This window comes from Odontesthes bonariensis, chromosome 2 (assembly GCF_027942865.1).
Source record: "Odontesthes bonariensis isolate fOdoBon6 chromosome 2, fOdoBon6.hap1, whole genome shotgun sequence".
NCBI classification, from domain to species: Eukaryota; Metazoa; Chordata; class Actinopteri; order Atheriniformes; family Atherinopsidae; genus Odontesthes; species Odontesthes bonariensis.
In genome coordinates, this window is record NC_134507.1 from 36,763,140 (window position 1) to 36,786,642 (window position 23,503).

Sequence of the window (23,503 nt, forward strand, 5' to 3'; positions counted from 1 at the left end):
ATGAAATGCTGCTCATCACTGACAGTAACGTTTTGGTGTTCTAATTAACCTGCCACACCTCGACCCCTTAACTGTTTCTTCTCTGTGCACAGTTGGTGTCACAGTCTCTTTCTCAGGTGATGTCACAGGTGACTGTGCATGTGATGGCATGGGCCTTTCAGTCTCTGCAGGTGGACTGGTGATGACTGACCCACAGTCCTCCACATCTCCAGGGCATGGTTGTGTAAAAGTCTCTTCTCGGGTTTTCAGCAGATGCCGGCGGTTTCTCCTGTAGGTGTTTCCATCTCCTGTTTGGATTATTACAGACCGGGGGTTGTCATGTCTTCTCACGACGACTGCTGGCTGCCAGTTGTCTTTGATTCTTACTCTTACTTTCTCCCCTTCCATCAGAAGTGGCAACTGTTTTGCTCCTCGGTCGAAGTACTGCTTTTGTTTCAGCTGTCTCTCCTTGATGCTGTGGTGCACATTGTCAAACAGCTGGGACTTCAGCAGCTGTGCTGATGTTGGCAGTTTGGTTCTCAGTCTCCGACCCATGAGTAGCTGTGCAGGGGACAGTTTCACTCCATCCAAAGGTGAGTTTCTGTATTCCAACAAAGCAATGTACGGATCACTCTGACTCTCTTGTGCTTTCTTCAGTAAATTTTTTACAGTCTGGATTGCTCTCTCACTTTGTCCATTAGACTGGGGGCATCCCGGGCTGGACGTGGTGTGTACAAACTCCCAGCTCTCTGTGAATGACCGCAACTCAGCACTTGAAAGTTGAGGACCGTTGTCAGACATGACCTCGTCCGGAATCCCATGTCTCGAAAACATAGATTTGAGTGCTGTTACCACTTGTCTGCTGGTCGTCCCAGTGAGTTTAGCAATTTCCGGATACTTCGAGTAGTAATCCACACACAGCAGATAATCACCTTGCTCATACTCATAGTGGAATAAATCTACTCCAACTTTTGCCCAGGCTCTCTCTGGAATGTCATGGCAGATGAGTGGCTCTTTGGTGTTGCTCCGCCTGAATGTGTTACAGACAGCACACTTTAAAACAACATCTTCAATCTCCTTAGCCATGTTGGGCCAGAACATGATGTATCTCGCCCTTTCCTTGCACTTTACAACTCCAAGATGAGCTTCATGGACTCTCGCAAGCATTTCTGCTCTTAGTGTACTTGGAACAACAAGTCGTGTGTTCTTGAAGAGTAAACCATCAAAACATGTGAGTTCCTCTCTGAATGTCCAATATTTTCTGATGACTCTTGGTACCTGTGGTATTTCATCTGGCCATCCTGCTTGGACCATATCCATGACTCTCTGCAGTTCCTCATCAGCTGCTGTTTGTGTTCTGAATGTGTTCAGTTTCTCTTCTGTGATTGGCAGTTGAGCTGTTAGCAGATGGACCTGTTGGTCATCCTCCAGGAGTTGTTCTGCTTTTTCTTTCAGATAGGCTCGACTCAGCGTATCTGCGATGTAGAGCTCCTTCCCAGGCTTGTAGCCGACCCGCAGATCGTAAGGTTGAAGGCTCATCAGCATCCTCTGGAGTCTTGGAGGAGCCTTCTGGAGTGATTTCTTGAACACAGTCTCTAAAGGCTTGTGGTCTGATTCCACATGCACTGTCTTGCCATAAACGTACTGCTTGAACTTTTCACAGCCATACACAATTGCTAAAAGTTATTTTTCAATTTGCGCATACCTTTTCTGGTCAGTCAGCGCTCTCGAGCCATAGGCCACCGGCTGTCCATCCTGGATTAACACTGCTCCCAGCCCTTCAGAGCTCGCGTCGACTGACAGCGTTGTGTCTTTTTTCACATCAAAATATCTGAGAACGGGGGCTGTGCTCACAAGCATCTTCATCTTCTCAAAGCTTTGCTGCTGCTCAGCATCCCAATGCCAAGCCACATCACTCTCCAGGAGTTTCTGGAGCGGCGCGCTCACGTCAGAGAGGTTTGGGACGAACTTAGCCAGATACTGAAGCATCCCTAGAAACCTCAACAGACCTGCCTTGTCTTCTGGTTCGGGCATGCTCTGTATAGCTCTGACCTTCTCCTGGTCTGGTTTCACTCCTTCTGCAGACAGAATGTGACCGACGTATGTGATCTCTTTCTTTCTTATTTTACATTTGTCTTTGTTCAACTTCAAGTTGATGCTCCTGATCCTGTCCATCAGCGCTCTCAGCCTCTTGTCATGCTGTTCCTCATTTTCACCCCACACCAAGATATCATCCACTATATTCACAACTCCCTCCAAACCTTCCAGTCTCTGTGCAATGCACTTTTGAAACACTTCTGGAGCTGACGACACTCCAAAAGGAAGTCGCAGGAAGCGGTAACGTCCGTACGGGGTGTTGAACGTACATAACTTGGAACTCTCCAACTGTACTTGCCAAAACCCGTGATTGGCGTCCACTACAATGAAAACCTTTACATCTGGTATCTCTGCGGCGATCTCTTCAACCGTGCGTAGTGGATAGCGTTCTCTTTTTATAGCTTTATTGAGGTCTTGGGGATCGATGCAGATTCTCAGTTTGTTGGGCTTCAACCACAGTAATCATGCTGTTCACCCAGTCTGTGGGCTCAGTCTGCTTTACTATAACTCCAAGATCCTCCATTCTATCCAGTTCCGCTTTTATTCTGTCCTTTAATGCTATTGGCACTTTCCTTGGTGCATGGATGACAGGGTTGACATCTGGGTTGAGCTGGATGTGGTGCAGTCCTGGCACGCACCCTAGCCCAGTGAACACATCTTCATATTCACTCAGAATGTCAGCGTTGTCTTTGTCATTTACACTGTACACTCTTCTGAGTAATCCTAGCTCTGTGCAGGATTCTATTCCAAGGATAGCAGGTGAGTCTCTCTCTATGATCTGGAATTCTAACTCGTATTCATTGTCTTTGAAATCACATTTGAGCTTTGCCTTGCCTTTTGTAGTGATCATGTGGCCGGAGTAAGTGACGAGCTTACATCCTGACTTCTGTAGCACTGCGTCCTCTTTTGTGATTTTCTCAAAGTCTCTCATCGACAGCACGTTGCACTCTGCTCCTGTATCAAGCTTCACAGTTAGCACACTGTTGTTTATTTTGAGCTTTTGAGTCCATTTCTCATTGTCATTGTTCATTGTTGAGACTGCATCCAGTTGCAGTTCTGCACCTGTTTGCTCACTTTGTCTGATCTCGATACATTCCATAAACATGACATCATCTTCTAGTTGTTGTTCTATCTCATGTACCTTTTTCTCAGTTTTCCTGTGTTTAAACTGTTGTTTTTATGACCTACACATGCGACTGAAGTGGTTCTTTAATTTGCACTGGTTGCATATTTTCCCATATGCCGGACACTTCTTTGGCTCGTGGATGTAGCCACACCTGTTACATTCTCCTTTCTCTTTGTCAGTGTCAAACTGCTTGTTACTCTCTTTCTTCACTTTGGTAACTTTTATTTTATTCACGGCTACATCAGCTTCCTCATGTAGTGCTTTCATGTGACTTTGTGTTACCTCACTTGCTCGACAGATTCCCACAGCCCTTGTCCGGTCTAAATCCGTTTCCCTGAGCAACCTTGCTCTCACAGCATCGTTGTTTATGCCACAGACTACGCGATCTTTTATCAGTTCATCTGTTAGCTGTGCAAACTCACAACCCTTTGCTTTGTTCTTGAGGTCCGTCACATAAGCATCAATTTCATTCGGTCCTTGGACTCGGGTAAAGAACACGTGTCTCAGGTAAGTGATGTTCTTCCGTGGCTCACAGTAGTCTCTGAACATTTCTTTCAGTCCGCTAAAACCGTCCACATCTTCGTCAAAGTCCATAGTATTGAATACCTTTATCGCTTCATCTCCAGCCACGTGAAGGAATGTCGCACATTTCACCTTCTCACTCTTCTCCTCGATGCCCGTCGCAATGAGATAGAGTTCAAACTTTTGAATCCACGTTCGGCAGTTTTCTGCCAGATTTCCCTCGAAGCTCAGACTGTTCGGAGGTTTTAACTGCTCCATTTTTGACTTCTGACACCATGTAATATTGTGTTAACGTAATATATAAACGGAGACACGGCTGTGACCAAACTTGTTCACTTTACTTCCAGTTCTTCTTCTACGAACACCTCAGCAGGTCGGAGTCATATATACAACATATATCACAAGTTTTTTCCATTTCTCACCTCTATGGGCGATTACCTTAGGTACTCGATAGTAACCCTTTCCCTTCTCTCGGTTAGACCAATTGCTAGTGATGTTACCTCCAACACCGAAGCTCCGAAGCACGCTTCAAACTCGACAGGGTAGTTATAGTGAAGCAGTGGGCCGGAGCTTGCTTCATGTGACGTCACTGATGACGTTTGAACCACTTCACTGCTTCATTCAGACCGAGTCAGCTGACTGCTTCGAGTTGATAGCGGAGCTTTGAACATTTGCCGCGATTCAGTGTATTCAAGATGGCTGAAGCCCCGGTTCATGTCCCCGTTCTACACGTTTTATACGTTACGAACAGCTCTCGTTTTTTGACATTCGGAGTTTTGGATTATTCTCTCATGGAGCAACCATCGAGGAAGCGTTCTAAAGTGTGGGAATATTTCCACCCAAACAGTTCCTTCAGCACACCAGCCTCCTCTGTTCCCTGTGACAGAGTATTTTCCAAAGCTGGAGAAATTGACTAAAAAAAAAAAAAAGAAACCGTTTGAGTCCTTCTACGGTGCAAAAACTACTTTTCTTTAATAAAAACACCTGAAGTAACACAAGCACCCTCTTTATTACACCAAGCACACTCCCAAAGAAAATATGAATGACAAACCAAAAATTTCACATTGTTTTTAAATGATTCCATCCATCCATCCATCCATCATCTTCCGCTTCTCCGGGGGTCGGGTGGGGGGGGCAGCAGCTTAGGCAGAGAAACCCAGGCGTCCCTGTCCCCGGCCACTTCCTCCAGCTCTTCTGGGGGGGACCCCGAGGCGTTCCCCTGCCAGAGATCCAACGTGTCCGGGGTCTTCCCCGGGGTCTGCTCCCAGTGGGACGTGTCTGATGGCGCACCGATCCGCCTGTCAACCTCCCGCTGCATTCGTCCCTCACTCGTGAACAAGACCCCGAGATACTTGAACTCCTCCACTTGGGGAAGGATCTCATTCCCGACCCGGAGAGGGCAAATTATTATTTCATGGGTAAATTAATCCATCTTTAATGAGGTACTACAAACCCATGTACAAACCTACAAAATATGTACAACACACATACATACACAAGTGTTATTATATGCATCACATTGGCAGGGCTTCTTATGGTGCAACAATCGCTACGCCAGTAGATGTCACCCAAGGGAATTGAATGAAGCTTCGGGTAGTGAACCACTTTATGACACAATGATTAAAAAAGATTCAATGCTTCAAAAAGCCTCGTTTTGCCATCATTACAAAACAACCCTCAATAAAACATAAAAGAAACTTACCTAACTCTGACAAAAGAAACAGATACACAATCCTACAAAATAACCCCTCCTAACAAACACCAAAACAGGAGAAAACCAGAATCAAACAAACAGTCTGACTAAGTTTCACATATACAACAAGTCAAGGTGTATGACAATCAAGTGGCCAAAGGCACTGAAATGCTGCTCCACAGCCATTAAATAACAGCCAGATGATTGCTAATTGGATGCCTTCTGGGGGGAAGCAGCAGCCAGGCTTGGAGGAGGTGGAGCCTACAACAAAGCAGGACATTACTTCACATCATGCAAACAACATTCACACTGGGTAATGTAACAATGATAATAATAATAATCATCATCATCATCATCACAATAATAATAATAATAGCTTTAACAAATATGCCACAGTTTAAATAATGGGCTATTAGGGCAACATGACTGAAAGTGTTGTAACATGGAAATGACTTATTGGTAAAAAATAATAGCTATCTTAATACCTGCTGATTTAGTACAAACCGCTTAAAAATAAAATGTGTACAGTTTTTAAGATTTTTCAATAACATTAACCCAAAGGAGCAGATCAATAGCATACAAGGCGCTAAACAGTTAACGTGATTGTGACCATGACTCTGACCTTTCATCATTTGGCTTTGCTTTCATCCAGGAGAGCAGAGAGCTGCTTCCCTGGGCTGCCTGCTGTAGCTCCTTTACCTTTTTCTCTCTTCAGCCTCTCCTTTCTTGGCATTGTGCTGCAATTAGTAAATCAATATACAGACAGAGACAAAGACAATAAAGAGACCAAAAGGTACGAGAAGGAGTTATAGGCTACTGACTGTTGTCATTACATGAAGGCAGATGGGCATTTTTTTATTTGGGCTAGAGCGTTAAACTAGTTTATCAGGTGACCAGTCGGCTAAAAATGCTTATTTGTTTGGTGCTGTATGAGACATTTTACTGCACAACAAAATGATTACACGTTGGGCTTAGAGGGCATACGGTACGATTTTACTTGATCTGTATGTTACCTGGCTGGTGGGGCACGGGAGAAGAAGCCTGCCTGCGACCTGCCTGCTAAGCTGCTAAGCTGCTGCAGCGCATCTGGTGCGCCCTGCAAACGACCGCGCGAGTTCACGCGACAAAGGAAGAGAGATAGAGGTCGGGTGTGCGTGAGGAGGTGGCTCATTTCGGGGCATTGTTTTCAGTCGTTTTTAATCGCTCAGGTTTTCAAAACATCATTTCAAAACCGGACTCAGTAAAATGTTAATAATAATAATAATTAAAAAAAAAAAAAAAAAAAAGTTTCAAAAGGGGGTATCGTTTTGCTATATGTGGCACGCGGCGCTCATATGACATCTAAAGTTGCAAACCCTGGCTCTTTGGTCTAGGGGTATGATTCTCGCTCTGGGTGCGAGAGGTCTCAGGTTCAAATCCTGGATGAGCCCTTCCCTGGTTTACTGGCCTTGTGTCTCTGCTTTGCTGTGAAATCAGAGAATGATTGAATCAATGACGATAACATTGAATGCATTTGGAATCAAAGCCACAAATAGGGAAATACAGCTCAAACCTCCATCACTCATTCTGAAGTTGCTTCAAGTCCTTCCTTTTTTTTTAAAAAGTATTTTAAAAGGGAAAGACACGCAGCACAGAGCCACTCGGTGCGGGAGTCGAGCCAGGGCCAGCTGCAGCGAGGACTGTAGCCTCTGTACATGGGGCGGCTGCTTAACCCACTACGCCACCAACCGCCCCTACTTCAAGTCCTTCTTAAATGAATTTCTTATCTGGAATTTGAAAGACAGATCCACGCATAAATACCTGTATCATGTTAGCACACCCTCTGCTGTATTATCTAAAGCAGTTTTGGTATTTGTTCTATAAATCCAGATTGAAACGCTTTCAAGTCAATGGTAGAGAAATGGAGATATAGACCTGTTCTGTCTTAAAGTTGGGCTTCATGATAAAATGTGATGTGAATTGGTGGAACCTGGCGGTGAGTATTGACTCATTGGTCTCAGGAGTTTTTGTGGGCTGTTCAGTGTATGTGCCTAATAACTTCACTCATGTTGAGTGAAGGGAGAGCCAACTCCAAACAATATAGGCTCATTGCTCTGGAAAAGTCAAAGAAGAAAGAAAGCAATCACAAATTCCCAGGATTCCATGGCTACGTCAGCTGTCCGCGCGCTCTCACGAAACGCAAAAAGACCACCTTTTGGCTCGTTGGTCTAGGGCAGGGGTCTCCAACAGGTCGCTCGCGAGCTACCAGTAGCTCGCCGCCCCTTTCCAAGTAGCTCGCCAAAGGGCCAATGAATCATACATTAATTTGAAAACTTAATTGGTCTCTCAGCAAACCAGCGACTGGTCACTGACCAGCGACCGCAAATTGAATTTGCTCCCGGGCTAGTCTAGTCACTTGTGGTCGTTTTGTGAGGCTGAAAATCAAAACTTAATCAGGCCAATCAAATCGTGAGGAGCGGGGTCGGAGGCCAGGCTACCCAGTGACGACAGAGGTGCTACGTTTCAGTGTGTAGTTCCAGAGAGAGGTAAACAGTGGCTGCGCCCAGCGAACAGGCTTTCGAGTTGGCTTTGGTAGCGACTCTAGAAGATTTTAATATAAAATTTTCTTTGCGAGACGAACAGATAACTGCACTTAAGTTTTTCTTGAAAAAAAAGGACGTTTTCGGAGTTTTGCTCACCGGGTACGGTAAAAGTTTAATTTACCAGCTTGCTCTGTTGGTGGGACGACGCTCTGATTGGTTGTTGCGCCATCCTATTGCGTGGCGTTGAGTGCAGACGCAACTTGACAGACAACCGTTTATCCCGCCCACACTGCTATCCAGCGTCAATAAAAGCTGTACAGGTCTGGCTTGCTAGGCCAGTGAGAAGGAGTTTACGATGGCGACAACATGATCAGTGTTGTCGTTCAGTGCAAAACGGTCATTGTACATTCAGCAAGTGAAAAGCAGAAGATTTCAGCACTTCCCCTCTATCTCAAAGATGCTGGACAGTCACACAGGTGCAGCCAGCGTTTTAAATGTGTCCAAGTATTGTGACCTCTTATCAAGGCTTGGACAGGAGTTTGCTGACAGATTCAGTGACTTTGAGAAACTTGAGCCCTGTGTGACATTTATGGCCAACCCTTTCATGAATGTGGACATAAGTGAGATTTCAGGACAGATGGCTGAACTTTTCTGAGTCGATCCTGAGGAAATGGAAATGGAGGTTATAAACCTTCAAAACAATGTGCAGTTAAAGTCTCAGCAGCATTCACAGCATTTCTGGAGGTTGGTAGAGCCATATGATTATGAAAATCTTAACCAAGCAGCTCTGAAAATGTCTGCTTTGTTTGGGTCTACATACCTCTGTGAGTCAGCTTTTTCTGACATGAATGTCCTGAAATCAAAGCTCAGAACGAGACTGACCGATGAACATTTAAATGACTCCATAAGAGTGAACTTAAGTGGATACACTCCAGCATACACCTCTCTTGTTGACTCCTTGCAGTGTCAGTCATCTCAATAGCTAAAAAGGCTGAACTTCTGAACACATTCACTCACACACACACACACACACACACACACACCTTCACTGCTCAATATTGAACTGAACTAAATGGTTTTTATTGTGAATGCAATTTTTGTTCTTTATTTTTAATGTTTTAATACAGAATGTGAGATGTGGACAGTAACATATTGCAAATGTTCAGGAAAAGAAGGCTTATTGAGTTTGTTTGTTCAAAATGAGCGATGACAATAAATGTTACAAAACACGAGTAGCTCTCGGCCATTTTTATTTTGTGAAAGTAGCTCTCAGAGGGGAAAAGGTTGGAGACCCCTGGTCTAGCGGTATGATTCTCGCTTAGGGTGCGAGAGGTCCCAGGTTCAAATCCCAGACAAGCCTTCCTACTTTAAGAAACCAATACGGAAAGCTTGATGGTTAACTTTGGGTACCTTACTTGATCTCAAATGCGTCTCTCTTTGCTCATCCAAATTGTTAATTAAGAGTGCTGATAACAATTGCAAAAATGTCCTGTCTTACTATATTGTTTGGAGCTGTAGCAGTTGGCTCTCCCTTCACTCAACATGAGTGAAGTTATTGAGGACATAGACTGAACATCCCCAACATTGAAGCCACTGACAGTTAAGTGAACAGCTCTTCTTTTTTTACAATGCAATTTTTAGCTAGACAAACCGTTATCCCGGCTTTTACTTGGAGTTTACACTGACCCTCCACAAGTTTACACTCACAGCAGGGATTTGTAGTGTTACAGATTCATTTACACATACTTTTGGCAACTAATCTCCACTTTAGAATAAGAGAACTTTGAAATAAAAAAAGATGGAAGCAACACTGACATTGAGTGAGCTGAACTGAAAGTTGTAGGATGTTTCTATTCGATGATCGAATGTACCTTCCGAGGATATCGTTTTGCTATCTGTGGCCTGCGGCGCTCGTACAACGCCTAAAGTTGCAAACCCTTGCTTGTTGGTCTAGGGGTATGATTCTCGCTTTGGGTGCGAGAGGTCTCAGGTTCAAATCCTGGATGAGCCCTTCCCTGGTTTACTGGCCTTGTGTCTCTGCTTTGCTGTGAAATCAGAGAAGGATTGAATCAATGACTATAACATTTACAGTAATGCATTTGGAATCAAAGCCCCAAATAGGGAAATACAGCTCAAACCTCCGCCACTCATTCCGAAGTTGCTTCAAGTCCTTCTTAAATGAATTTCTTATCTGGAATTTGAAAGACAGATCCACTCATAAGTACCTGTATCATGTAAGCACACCCTCTGCAGTACTATCTAAAGCATTTTTGGTATTTGTTCTATAAATCCAGATTGAAACGCTTCAAGTCAATGTTAGAGAAATGGAGATATAGACCTGTTCTATCTTAAAGTTGGGCTTCTTGATAAAATGTGATGTGAATTGGTGGAACCTGGCGGTGAGTATTGACTCATTGGTCTCAGGAGTTTTTGTGGGCTGTTCAGTGTATGTGCCTAATAACTTCACTCATGTTGAGTGAAGGGAGAGCCAACTCCAAACAATATAGGCTCATTGCTCTGGAAAAGTCAAAGAAGAAAGAAAGCAATTACAAATTCCCAGGATTCCATGGCTACGTCAGCTGTCCGCGCGCTCTCACGAAACACAAAAAGACCACCTTTTGGCTCGTTGGTCTAGGGGTATGATTCTTGCTTAGGGTGCAAGAGGTTCCAGGTACAAATCCTGGACGAGCCCTCATTCTTTAATAAACCTATACGGAAAGCTTGATGGTTAACTTTGGGTACCTTCCTTGATCTCAAATGCATCTCTCTTTGCTCATCCAAATTGTTCATTAAGAGTGCTGATAACAACTGCAAAAATGTCCTGTCTTCCTATATTGTTTGGAGCTGGAGCAGTTGGCTCTCCCTTCACTCAACATGAGTGAAGTTATTGAGGACATAGACTGAACATCCCCAACATTAAAGCCACTGACAGTTAAGTGAACAGCTCTTTTTTTTTTACAATGCAATTTTTAGCTAGACAAACCGTTATCCCGGCTTTTACTTGGAGTTTACGTTGACCCTCCACAAGTTTACACTCACAGCAGGGATTTGTAGTGTTACAGATTCATTTACACATACTTTTGGCAACTAATCTCCACTTTAGAATAAGAGAACTTTGAAATAAAAAAAAAGATGGAAGCAACACTGACTGAACATAGACTGAACATGCCCAACATTAAAGGAGTCTTGGTGGTGGTTGATTGACGCTGTGACGCTTTGCTTTGCGGTAAGACGTATTGCATCACTTCCTGTTACCTTGCTTGTGTTCTGTGGAATTTCTTGCTCCTCTTGGACTATTGATAATCACTTTATTTTTATCTATAACTTACACAATTTTGCATAATTAACTCTATAGCTTACCGTTCTTTTCTAACACACTCCTACAGATCTTTAATCTTTATTCTCACTTTTTAGCGGTGTGTCTGGTTCTCTAGCTTAGCATGGCTACCAGTTCTCTCCCTCCATCTCCTGCTTTCACCCTCTCCGTGTGTCAGATGTTTAGTTACTCCTCTGCCTCCTTTAGCGATAATGTACATGTAACAAATGTAGTCTTTTTGTAGTTTTCGAGGCGAGGTTATCTTAATTGGAAGCTCGGCTCTGCACTGTTGAAAATCAACCGATAGCGAGCCAGGCCCCTTTTGCCAGTGTGGAGCCACCTAGCGTAGCTAGCTCAATTAGCCTCCCCCTAGCAGAACCTGAGCAGCCGGGATTACAGGGTGGCTGGGTGACTGTCAGGAAGAGGCATAGCTCTAAAGTCAAGCCCGTTGTTCACCATCGACCTGTCCATGCTTCAAATAGATTTTCCCCACTCAGCGACACACCCGCTGAGGACAAAACCCTGGTAACTGGCACCTCTATAGTCAGAAACGTGGCATTAGAGGCACCAGCGGCCATAGTCAAATGCATTCCAGGGGCCAGAGCGGGCGACATAGAATCCTATTTAAAACTGCTGGCTAAGGATAAACGTAAATATGGTAAAATAGTTATTCACGTCGGCATTAATGACACCCGGTTACGCCAATCGGAGGTCACTAAAATTAATATTGCATCGTTGTGTAATTTTTCCAAAACAATGTGGGACTCCGTAGTTTTCTCTGGACCCCTGCCAAATCTGACCAGTGATGACATGTTTAGCCGCATGTCGTCCTACAATCGCTGGTTGTCCAGATGGTGTCCAGCAAACAACGTGGGCTACATAGATAATTGGCAATCTTTCTGAAGAAAACCTGGAGAGACGGCATGCATCCCACTTTGGAAGGAGCAGCTCTCATTTCTAGAAATATGGACGTGGTGTCCCTGCAGAAAGTCTTTGAAGCAGGTATGGCTTATGTAGCTCTCAGCAGGGTGACGTCTCTCAGCTGCATGTGTTGTGAGGCCCTGGGTTTTATGGACAGTGCAGGAGAACGCCAGCCTCACAGGAAACTGTCTACGTAGCACTCCGTTCTGTTTCAGCTTCTCCTCTGCTCTCTCCATGTAAACCAGATTGGCAGATTCTGGAGCTCCACTCTGGATTCTTGCTACACCTGTCTGATTATCCATCCTCAGGCCCAGCTTAGTGATGTGTTGATCATCCTCAGAAGTCACTATGCACATCAGTGTGGCAGAAGCACCGTTAACCAGACCGTTCTGAATGTCAAAGTTTCTGGTGAGCATGACACGAGCACCTTCAGCAGCTTTCAGAGTGTGGGCTAAATCATTTCGGCCTCCCTTACATGGTGTGTCTTTACGGGCCATTCTGCCTGTTCGGGATCTTTCTGGAAGTCATCTGCATCCATCGTGATAATGTTGGAATGGAACAAAGCCAGTGTTGCTGAGTTGTGTTCATCAACCAACTTATTGGTGGGGAAAATGTGCAGAAGCTCAGTGGGACAAAGAGCTGGTTCAGTGATGGCCTGTGACAACAAATCTCTGTCAGCCTGAGACAGCTCATCTGCCTTTGGTTTCACCCCAATCCTGTTCAGCACGTCTGCAAAGGCAACATCATCCTTCTGTCTCAAGATCTCAGTCAGAGTGATCATCTGAAAATGTTCCTGCCACAGGTCAGTATCTGCTGGGTCGTGTACACACAGAGGTTTAGACTGGCGCACAGGCGGCAGCTGATAGAAATCTCCAACAGCTAAAACTGACATTCCACCAAACGCTCTCTGATTGCCTTTGATCTGTTTCAGTCCTGCGTCCACATAAGCAAAAAGAGGCTTTGAAACCATGGAGATCTCATCGATAATGATGATTTGAGCATTAAAAGGTTCAGATCTGAGTTCATCCAGTTGGTTAGCGAGTCCTTGGATTGGTGCTTTCAGACTGCGTGGAAGCTTCAGCAGAGAGTGCAGTGTTGTGCCACAGATGCTGAAAGCTGCAGCTCCAGTGAAAGAAGAGAGTAAAACAGTTGGCTTTGATATGTCAAACTCCTCTGCATGTAGCAGCAGTTTGCTCAGTATCTTAGATGCCTCTGAGTAAATGCATTTCATCAGGTGGGACTTTCCTGTTCCCGCATCACCGTTGACATAAAAGAAAAACTGCTCTGGATTTAGGCCACACACAAGTTTAATGCAGCAGTCTCTGATAGCATGGAACACACAGGCCTGCTTCTGCTTCAGGTTCTGATACATCTGCCGCAGCACAGCTGGATCCACAGCTGGGGGTTCTCTGATGGCTATCATTTCTGTCACAGCAGCAGACTGAGGACAATAGTCGGGCACATGTTCCTGCTCATCGTCTGGCTCTCTTTGCTGCAGCTCATCATCACAACTTCAGATTCAGGAGCCAGATTACACCATTCATCCATCACATGCTCTCTGCTCTCCTCAAACTCTACAAGTGCATTCTCAATCTCCTCAGTGTGTTTCTCATATTAGTCTCTGTGTGTTTGTATAATGTTTTTCACGCTCTCAGGACGGTTTGAGCCTGGGAGCTGCACCCAGCCAGAGTTGTACAAAGACTCGTAGGTTGGAAGATGGGCACTTGGTATTTCATACTCGGATCGGTGAGGAAGGTACAGTCTCAGTAATCTGGCATAAAACTGCTCGGGCTGTTTCTCCTTGGAACATTGGTAATATCTGATGACAGAGGGCTTATCATTTTTCCGCCTTTGGACAAATCCCAGCTCATTCAGAAGTGGTGAAACACCATCACGCTTTGAGTGGTCTGCACTGACAAACCTGCAGCTAGCAGCAAAATCAGCCGAGCACATCTCCTCATACTCTGGGGTCTCGGGTCTGGCTTTGTATTTGTCACTCAAACTCGTCATCCAGACATTACGAGACTCTGACGGGGTGTCCTCCAAGAATGACATGGGGCGACTCATTTTCACTGGACTGTCATCAGTAGGAATGAACACAACACTGCGTGAGCACTTCTTCATCTTTATTCCACATGCACGAGTCACACACTCCTGAGCACTGATCTCTCTCTTTCTGGAGTAAGCCTGCATGCCAGCTCTCATCTCATCACACTCATTAACTCTGTCCATGTTGGAATTCTCCATGACAGTTTGCAGGTACTCTGACAGACCACTTTCCTTCTTTGGGATGTATTTAGTCAGATACTGTACACACGAGTATGCAGCTGCCCTGCAGTGAACATCATGTGCTGATTGGCTGCTTTATCTGTCAATCACTGACACTGCCCACAGGAACAGGACAGTATATTCAGCAATGAGGTAATACTTTCTGCTGACATGGCAGACTCGCTTTAACTGGAAACACTTGAGATATTTAAATTACATTTACATTATATTACAACAACAGATATTTATGTATAAATATAAATGTATGTTTATCCGTCAAGTTAAGCAGTTATAGAAGTTTGTTGAAATTTTGTTAATAGAACAAAAAAAAATTGTGTCTTACAATGAAATCAAGTGACAGGTTTAGGATTGTTACAACTTCCATCTTTCAAAGTGTTTTTCACCTGAAATCCTGTCAATTTTAGCCCTGTTATATGTGTAACCTGGACCTCTTGTAGCTGTTGTACTGTTATTTAAGAGTCGTAACCTTTAATTTTATCACAATAACATGGTGTGTTAGACTTAAATGTTATAAAATGTAATGTCAGCAAGAGACATTATTAAAACTTTAATCAGAGTTCCCCAAAATGACTAATACGGTGCATGATTCTATCATAAGTTCAATGGATACAGTCAAATTTGCATGAGCTATATACTGACCGAGGGATCGGACCTGTCCTGCATAATGTCAATCTCAGCCTTTTGTGTAAATGGCAGAGCAGAGCCTTCCGTTATCAGGCCCCTCTCTGTGGAACCAGCTGCCAGTTTGGCGTCAGGAAGCAGACACCCTCTCTACTTTTAAGATCAGGCTTAAAACTTTCCTTTCTGATGAAGCTTATAGTTAGGGATGGCTCAGCTGAGCCTGAAACATCCCATAGTTCTGCTGCTATAGGCCCAGCCTGCTGGGGGAGCTCCCATGATGCACCTCTCCTCTCCATGTACATGTGACATCATTGTTGTCATTAACTTGTTCCTCTCTCAGCAGGTGTCCCTGGCCTGGTGTTACGCTGCTTGTTGTCCCCTCTTTTCTGTCCTCTCAGCCCCAGCTGCTCCAGGCAGATGGCCGCCCTTCCTGGTTCTGGTTCTGATGGAGCTTTCTTCCTGTTAAAACTCAGTTTTTTCTTCCCACACTTCTGTGCGTGCTCGGGATTGAACAGAAGTTACGGTGCATTTTGTAGGATTCTTTAGCTACCTTACCTACTTCTTTTAATTGTGTCTGTGTTAATAAAACTGAACTGAAATGACAAATAAATGAACATGTACATCTGTACTGTTATATGTTACGTTAAAACAGAGTACTGAAATATATCTTTATTGAATAGATGAATAAATCTGAAGTCTGATTCTGTCCAGGGTTTCTTCCAGGTGTCCTCCCTCTGTCACCATCTCACATCTGAAATTCCTGTCAGTATATTTCAGAGCTGAGCCTTGGTTGGGAGAGTTTTTATCTTCACTTCATCTTCACAGACTATATTACCACAGCAATACAACTGAGCCAAATGCTGGATTTAAATTCCTTTTCATTATATTTTCAAAGAAACGTCATTAATAAAAATAGAACATAAAACAATATTAACTATGTGTAAACTATATACATATATATGAAATTTATTCTGCCAGAGGGCAGGGTCTTTCCACTGCCTCAATGTTAATGATTTTTTTCCCAATATATTTTATATTTAGAAAGACTTTACCCTTTTCAAGGGCTCCCACAAGTCCTGGGAAATATAAAACACTTCGGTGCTGGACATGAGGAGCTCCAGCACCCCCCCTGTGCTGCTCTCCATCACGCCCATCACCTCCACTCCAGCTGCCTCATCAGTCACAATCAGCACCTGCCAAAACAAACAGCACCTATGTCCCATAATACCTTGCAGCTAGATATTAAACCCCTTTCTTACTCCTTGTTTATTTCTTTAATCTCTTTCTCAATTGTGTCAGATCATTTGCCATTTTATGTCTGTATAATATACACTAGATTGCCAAAAGTATTCACTCACTCATCCAGATAATTAAATTCAGGGGTTCCCATCACTTCCATGGCCACAGGTGTAGAAATGCAAGCCCCTCGGCATGCAGACTGCTTCTACAAACATCTGTGAAAGAATGGCTCGCTCTCAGGAGCTCAGTGGATTCCAGCGTGGTGCCATGATAGGATGCCACCTGTGCAACAAGTCCAGTGGAGACATTTCCTCGCTCCTAAATGTCCCACAGTCAGCTGTCAGTGGTGTTAGAACAAAGTGGAAGCGACTGGGAACGCCAGCAGCTCAGCCACCAAGTGGTCGGCCACGTAAAATGACAGAGCGGGTTTGGAGGTCTGTAGCAATGGACTCTGCAGAAGGTTGGCGACCTTTCTGCAGAGTCAATTGCTGCAGACCTCCAAACTTCATGTGGCCTTTTACATGTTTAAACCAGAGAAAACAACTCTTTGTATGTGCCTACCGACTTGGCAAATAAAGCTCATTCTGATCCTGATTAGAATGTGTTTTTAGATTAGATGAATTAGAATGCTTTTTACTTCTACATTGCTGTAGGGTGTTGTGTGCAGGAAGTCCCCTCCTGCATCCATGTTGGACTTTAAGTGGGTAATCCTGCACTGGCTGCCGAGGTCCAGCTCCTGGACTGCAGCTTCCCGCCACAGCGTGAGGGAGGCAGAAGCTTTATCCTGTACAGAACACAGTATGAGATGTCAGAACTATAAAGGCACCAGAGATTACTCTGTAATGTGCAGCCTACAAGTGACCACAGTAAACATATAAACAACCAGCGCCACAGAAAGAGACAGTTAGCACACTCCCATAGACTACTAAGGTAATCACAGAATATGAAAGTTATCTTATTTTATCTTCCCTTAGCTAGAAACTACAGAGGCTGTCCCTCCTCTCCAATCCTCCCGTTCTCTGGTCTTACCTGCTGCAGCTTCACCTCACGCAGCGGGACCTCCTCTCTCCCACTGCGGACCTTTTTCACAGCTGAGAGCTAAATAAGAACAAGTTCAATCACTTAGTGGTCTAATTAGACCTAAACATGTCATTGCAACAGCTTTTCCGTAATAAAACATTTCAAATACTGATCATTAGACAATAAAGCTGCAGAAAGTCTGTTGTTTACAAGAAAATCACAGATTTTTACTGCATTACTTTGTCTACCTAAAATGTTTGTATCTCTGAATTACAATTAAGCACGGTAATTTATCTGAGTGTATTAGTGTGTTCTTCTGATGAAGACAAATCAACATACCTGAACAACTTTGCCCTCCAGTGTGAGGAGGCCCTTTGTCCCCTTCACATTCTTTATAGTTGTGTGTAGGGACGGGGGAAAGAGGAGGGCTGTCCTGCAAAGGGGTCCATCCTGCAAACCTTGCAGCACCAACCCCGCTCCATGCTGTCAGAGGTGGAGAAGATCATTAGGCTTTCCCTGGCCCTGCCCATATCTGTCACAGCATCTGAGCGCTCTTTCTCAGCCTGAAAACCTGGCTGCGCAGCACCATGACGCAGGAGAGACTAACACATTTGGCCATTATGAACACTCACAGTGACCTTATGGATAAATTGGCTTAAACAATTTATCAAGAACACATCTTCAATTTGGAACTTCATACCGAATTTAATTTTCTCTAAATTAGGAGGCCTAAATTTCTTTTTACTTTGTAATTATAATGTTGAAAAAATCCCCTCAAAACTATCCTACTTTCATAAACAGATGCTTCTTTCTTGGTCATTGATCTACAAACATAATTTTCCCCCACATAGATACTACATATGGAACAATATTGGTATGAAGTTCAAAATTTAAAATGGGTTCTTGATAAATTGTTGCCAATTGCCAATTTATTTTGAAAATAGTAATACCACCTCAAACCAACTGGGTTATGTGTAGCACACGGAGCAAGACACCTGAGCTCAGCCACTCTGCTGGGATATAATATGGGCACGGAGCGCAAAAAGAGCGAGATGAGGAGGTAACTGGGCTATATAGTCCATCCCACCAGCAGTCAATGGCTATTTACCCTTATTGCGGTGTGCAATTAGGGCCATCATGACTCATAGGATGCGAAAGCATCTATGCTACTACACCAGCCTTCACCATTTCCCCAAGGAAAGACAGCGCCAGTGCATTATGAACCTCATTTATCCTCCTCTCTGCATCAAACACATTCATGCTGCCTTAACTGAAAACTGTCATTTCCACGTTGCAAATTTGAAAGTCAGGCCAAAATGCCATCGCTGTCAATTTGGGGAAAACGGAAAACTCATGCTACAACATTTCAAATGTGAGACTTTCAAAGTAATTAGGCTTTGGAACTTTTCGATGGTTTTAAGATAATCACAGGACTGGGAAACCTCCCAAACTCGCCTTAACCATGGCCTGAACAGGCTAACGTTATGCCTGTTTGGTTCGTTAGCTAGCTAACTAATGCTAACGTTAGCTAGTGAACGCTAACTGTCAGAGCAGTAATTAAAACATATTAACAAACATACTTGCTTGATAACTTACCTTATTTATTCTTCTTCAAAAGAATTAAAAAAAGTGGACTCAGCAGGCTGCCCTCAGTGCCCCGGCCTGTGTGCTGGACTGCTGCGTTGCTGACATAGACCTAATATACTTTGCTGAGGGGGAGAGACTGAATGTTGCACCATGCACACTTCTTCTTCTTTGAATGCGCAGTGGGAGTGAGACTGTGTTGCTACTTATTGTTGAATGAGCTTCACTCTAAATAAAGTCATCTTCACTCTAAACACTAAGTTTTTTGCATTTTTCACCATGCAACTAACTTTTACTTCATAAAAATCAGTCATAAGTGCATATGGTAATTAACCTAGTAAAGTTAAGGAATGTATGTATGTCAGGGCAGCTATTGGACTTTACAGTGAAGATGTATTGTATATAGATAATCCATGAGCCTAGTCAAGCGGTGAAGTTGTAAAGCAATGAGATTGCTGAGATTTTCTCATGAGAATGAGAAAAAAGTGATCAGAGCTTCATCCTCTGTGGCTGGTTGACTGTTAGAGCTTCCAGCTGCCTCTAACTCCCACACCTCAAAAAACAAATGTCCCTTACAGGGTAGACATCTCAGGTGATGTTCTGACTGGGGTGGTTTATATAATCTATGTGTATAACTGTTTGTGTTCTACCACCCAGGTATAGACAATAATGATCCATCGGCTACTATTTATAACACTCTCATGCACTCTCCATCACAGTGACGGTGCTGCTGTCAACACAAATAATTATTAACTTCCGTCACAGAAATGGATGTTAATGACGTGATTTTTATCCACAAGGACAATTCTTTGCAATTCTTCAAAAAAATACAGTTATATTTACTTCTGCGTCCTGCATGTCTTGTGTTGAAAAATTTGCCGATCACCCTGTGACACACACACACACAGACACACAGACACGAGGAAGTTAACCTGCTTCGGCTGCTGCTGATTGGTTGGCAGACACCTCTGTTTCTATTGGCCCTCAGTCTCCATATTTCTGATCCTGGACCTGCTGAGATGTCCCAGGCCATTGTTGGTTTTGATCCTCATACATTTAACTTTGTCCTGAGCGGGCGGGAGTGCAAAGTTGTACCATCTGAAACGGCTGAAGAGTGCTCACTGCAGCGGGTGGGCGGAGGTGCAAAGTGACGCTTTGTAGGCAAAAAAAGAGCACCGCCACAAGTGCGCATTGTGCCAGGAAGGGCTCTCGGACGTGAAACAGTGGAGGGTTATCGCTTCTCGGCCTTTTGGCTAAGATCAAGTGTAGTATCTGTTCTTATCAGTTTAATGTCTGATACGTCCTCTATATGAGGACTACATATTAAATGGATTTTTAGGCACAGGGGTTGAAAAAGGGGCTTGCTCCGTTCACTCCACGCATCGACCCGGTACTGCAGTGCCGCCGGGAACGGTCCACTCTTCCCAACTCTTGTGAAATAACAAAACCAGCGGTACATGGTGGTAGTTTCAGGGAGCCATTGTATTCTGACTTCTAAAATGGAACTATAATCTTTAGAAAAGACGCAGCTTATGAGCACGTCGTGGGATTGAGCTTCCCTGGTTTCTCTGTATGACCATGAACACCAAACTACACACAGAGAACAGAGGAGCTTGACAGACACACACTAAGTTATCTGAGAGTCCCATTTTCAGCTGCAGAGAACAATCACATCAGGGAAGTCGACGTGCAGGCTCAACATCAGCCTCTCAAGCCAACTCTCTGGTAAAATAGGGGCAACGTATGGTTCCAGCACCTATGTAACACATATTTGTCACGGGGATTGTGGCTTACGGCCACACCGCCCTGAACACGCCCGATCTCGTCCGAACTCGGAAGCCAAGCAGGGTCGGGCCTGGTTAGTACTTGGATGGGAGACCGCTTAGGAATACCAGGTGCTGTAAGCATTTTTCTCTCTTCTCTCTGCATGTCTTTTGTTGAAACATCTGTTGATCACCCTGTGATCCATCTTGCTGATCCTGGATCTGCTAAGGTGTCCCAGGTCATGGTTGCCTTTGATCCTCATACATTTAACTTTGTCCTGACAAAGGAGCAGTTCCAAAAAGTCAAACAGGGACTGCCTTTGCATTTGACGCAGTCAAACTGCATGCGCCTGGAGAAGCCAAAAGGCTTACAGCACCTGGTATTCCCAGGCGGTCTCCCCATCCAAGTACTAACCAGGCCCGACTCTGCTTAGCTTCTGAGATAAAACTCTGGCTTTTAGTCTGCGAAAAGAGAGTGAAAGTGAACTCCACTTTGAGATGGCTCTGGGATTGGGCCGACTGGGAGAATTGCTTGAAAAAAACCTCTACACCCAATGAGCGGTCAGAACAAAGCCTCAAGACCCCTAGTCTTTTGCACAGAGTAAAAGACAAAGCAGCCATTGAATAGGGCCCGATTGTTCCTACCTGGTCGGCCGAGGAGCCAGCGTCTCAACCAAGCAAAGCTCACCGTGGGGAAGGTGGCTATGCCAACTAGCCTGATGCACTGCTCCCGCAGTGTCAAATACTCGTACTCTGGTTTCTCTTCATAACGTACAAGTCTTTCGCCTTTTACTAAAGACTTCCGTGGAGAGCAGCATTAATGAGTTGTTTCTATTTTTGGAAGGCTTTACCTTTGCGGGTGAAGCCCATTCAGTCTGTGCAAAGGAAATCTTCTTGCTGTGCCAAGTGACTTCTCGGAGTAGAGTCACCTTATTTGTTGAGACCGTGCCCATGTTCAAAGCTGGAGCGCTAAATTGTTGTTGTTTGAATGGTGCTCAGTGGAGCGGGCGGGAGTGCAAAGTTGTACCATCTGAAACGGCTGAAGAGTGCTCACTGCAGCGGGTGGGCGGAGGTGCAAAGTGACGCTTTGTAGGCAAAAAAAGAGCACCGCCACAAGTGCGCATTGTGCCAGGAAGGGCTCTCGGACGTGAAACAGTGGAGGGTTATCGCTTCTCGGCCTTTTGGCTAAGATCAAGTGTAGTATCTGTTCTTATCAGTTTAATATCTGATACGTCCTCTATATGAGGACTACATATTAAATGGATTTTTAGGCACAGGGGTTGAAAAAGGGGCTTGCTCCGTTCACTCCACGCATCGACCCGGTACTGCAGTGCCGCCGGGAACGGTCCACTCTTCCCAACTCTTGTGAAATAACAAAACCAGCGGTACATGGTGGTAGTTTCAGGGAGCCATTGTATTCTGACTTCTAAAATGGAACTATAATCTTTAGAAAAGACGCAGCTTATGAGCACGTCGTGGGATTGAGCTTCCCTGGTTTCTCTGTATGACCATGAACACCAAACTACACACAGAGAACAGAGGAGCTTGACAGACACACACTAAGTTATCTGAGAGTCCCATTTTCAGCTGCAGAGAACAATCACATCAGGGAAGTCGACGTGCAGGCTCAACATCAGCCTCTCAAGCCAACTCTCTGGTAAAATAGGGGCAACGTATGGTTCCAGCACCTATGTAACACATATTTGTCACGGGGATTGTGGCTTACGGCCACACCGCCCTGAACACGCCCGATCTCGTCCGAACTCGGAAGCCAAGCAGGGTCGGGCCTGGTTAGTACTTGGATGGGAGACCGCTTAGGAATACCAGGTGCTGTAAGCATTTTTCTCTCTTCTCTCTGCATGTCTTTTGTTGAAACATCTGTTGATCACCCTGTGATCCATCTTGCTGATCCTGGATCTGCTAAGGTGTCCCAGGTCATGGTTGCCTTTGATCCTCATACATTTAACTTTGTCCTGACAAAGGAGCAGTTCCAAAAAGTCAAACAGGGACTGCCTTTGCATTTGACGCAGTCAAACTGCATGCGCCTGGAGAAGCCAAAAGGCTTACAGCACCTGGTATTCCCAGGCGGTCTCCCCATCCAAGTACTAACCAGGCCCGACTCTGCTTAGCTTCTGAGATAAAACTCTGGCTTTTAGTCTGCGAAAAGAGAGTGAAAGTGAACTCCACTTTGAGATGGCTCTGGGATTGGGCCGACTGGGAGAATTGCTTGAAAAAAACCTCTACACCCAATGAGCGGTCAGAACAAAGCCTCAAGACCCCTAGTCTTTTGCACAGAGTAAAAGACAAAGCAGCCATTGAATAGGGCCCGATTGTTCCTACCTGGTCGGCCGAGGAGCCAGCGTCTCAACCAAGCAAAGCTCACCGTGGGGAAGGTGGCTATGCCAACTAGCCTGATGCACTGCTCCCGCAGTGTCAAATACTCGTACTCTGGTTTCTCTTCATAACGTACAAGTCTTTCGCCTTTTACTAAAGACTTCCGTGGAGAGCAGCATTAATGAGTTGTTTCTATTTTTGGAAGGCTTTACCTTTGCGGGTGAAGCCCATTCAGTCTGTGCAAAGGAAATCTTCTTGCTGTGCCAAGTGACTTCTCGGAGTAGAGTCACCTTATTTGTTGAGACCGTGCCCATGTTCAAAGCTGGAGCGCTAAATTGTTGTTGTTTGAATGGTGCTCAGTGGAGCGGGCGGGAGTGCAAAGTTGTACCATCTGAAACGGCTGAAGAGTGCTCACTGCAGCGGGTGGGCGGAGGTGCAAAGTGACGCTTTGTAGGCAAAAAAAGAGCACCGCCACAA

At 44.6% G+C, this 23,503-nt stretch overlaps 7 non-coding genes across 7 annotated transcripts; all 7 read left to right on the forward strand.

Annotated features, from left to right (window-relative positions):
- Positions 1-10,559: 10,559 nt before the first annotated feature.
- Positions 10,560-10,631, forward strand: trnap-agg (transfer RNA proline (anticodon AGG)). The gene has a single exon. It is a non-coding gene; the product is annotated as a tRNA-Pro (tRNA).
- A 9,531-nt stretch (positions 10,632-20,162) lies between these two features.
- Positions 20,163-20,353, forward strand: LOC142370139 (U2 spliceosomal RNA). Its single transcript, XR_012767800.1, has one exon. It is a non-coding gene; the product is annotated as a U2 spliceosomal RNA (small nuclear RNA).
- Positions 20,354-20,717: 364 nt separating this feature from the next.
- LOC142375278 (5S ribosomal RNA) lies at positions 20,718-20,836 on the forward strand. The gene has a single exon (XR_012768915.1). It is a non-coding gene; the product is annotated as a 5S ribosomal RNA (ribosomal RNA).
- Positions 20,837-21,440: 604 nt separating this feature from the next.
- LOC142373380 (U5 spliceosomal RNA) lies at positions 21,441-21,553 on the forward strand. Its single transcript, XR_012768467.1, has one exon. It is a non-coding gene; the product is annotated as a U5 spliceosomal RNA (small nuclear RNA).
- A 304-nt stretch (positions 21,554-21,857) lies between these two features.
- On the forward strand, positions 21,858-22,048 carry LOC142369842 (U2 spliceosomal RNA). The gene has a single exon (XR_012767721.1). It is a non-coding gene; the product is annotated as a U2 spliceosomal RNA (small nuclear RNA).
- A 364-nt stretch (positions 22,049-22,412) lies between these two features.
- Positions 22,413-22,531, forward strand: LOC142375282 (5S ribosomal RNA). The gene has a single exon (XR_012768916.1). It is a non-coding gene; the product is annotated as a 5S ribosomal RNA (ribosomal RNA).
- A 604-nt stretch (positions 22,532-23,135) lies between these two features.
- LOC142373385 (U5 spliceosomal RNA) lies at positions 23,136-23,248 on the forward strand. Its single transcript, XR_012768468.1, has one exon. It is a non-coding gene; the product is annotated as a U5 spliceosomal RNA (small nuclear RNA).
- Positions 23,249-23,503: the final 255 nt, after the last annotated feature.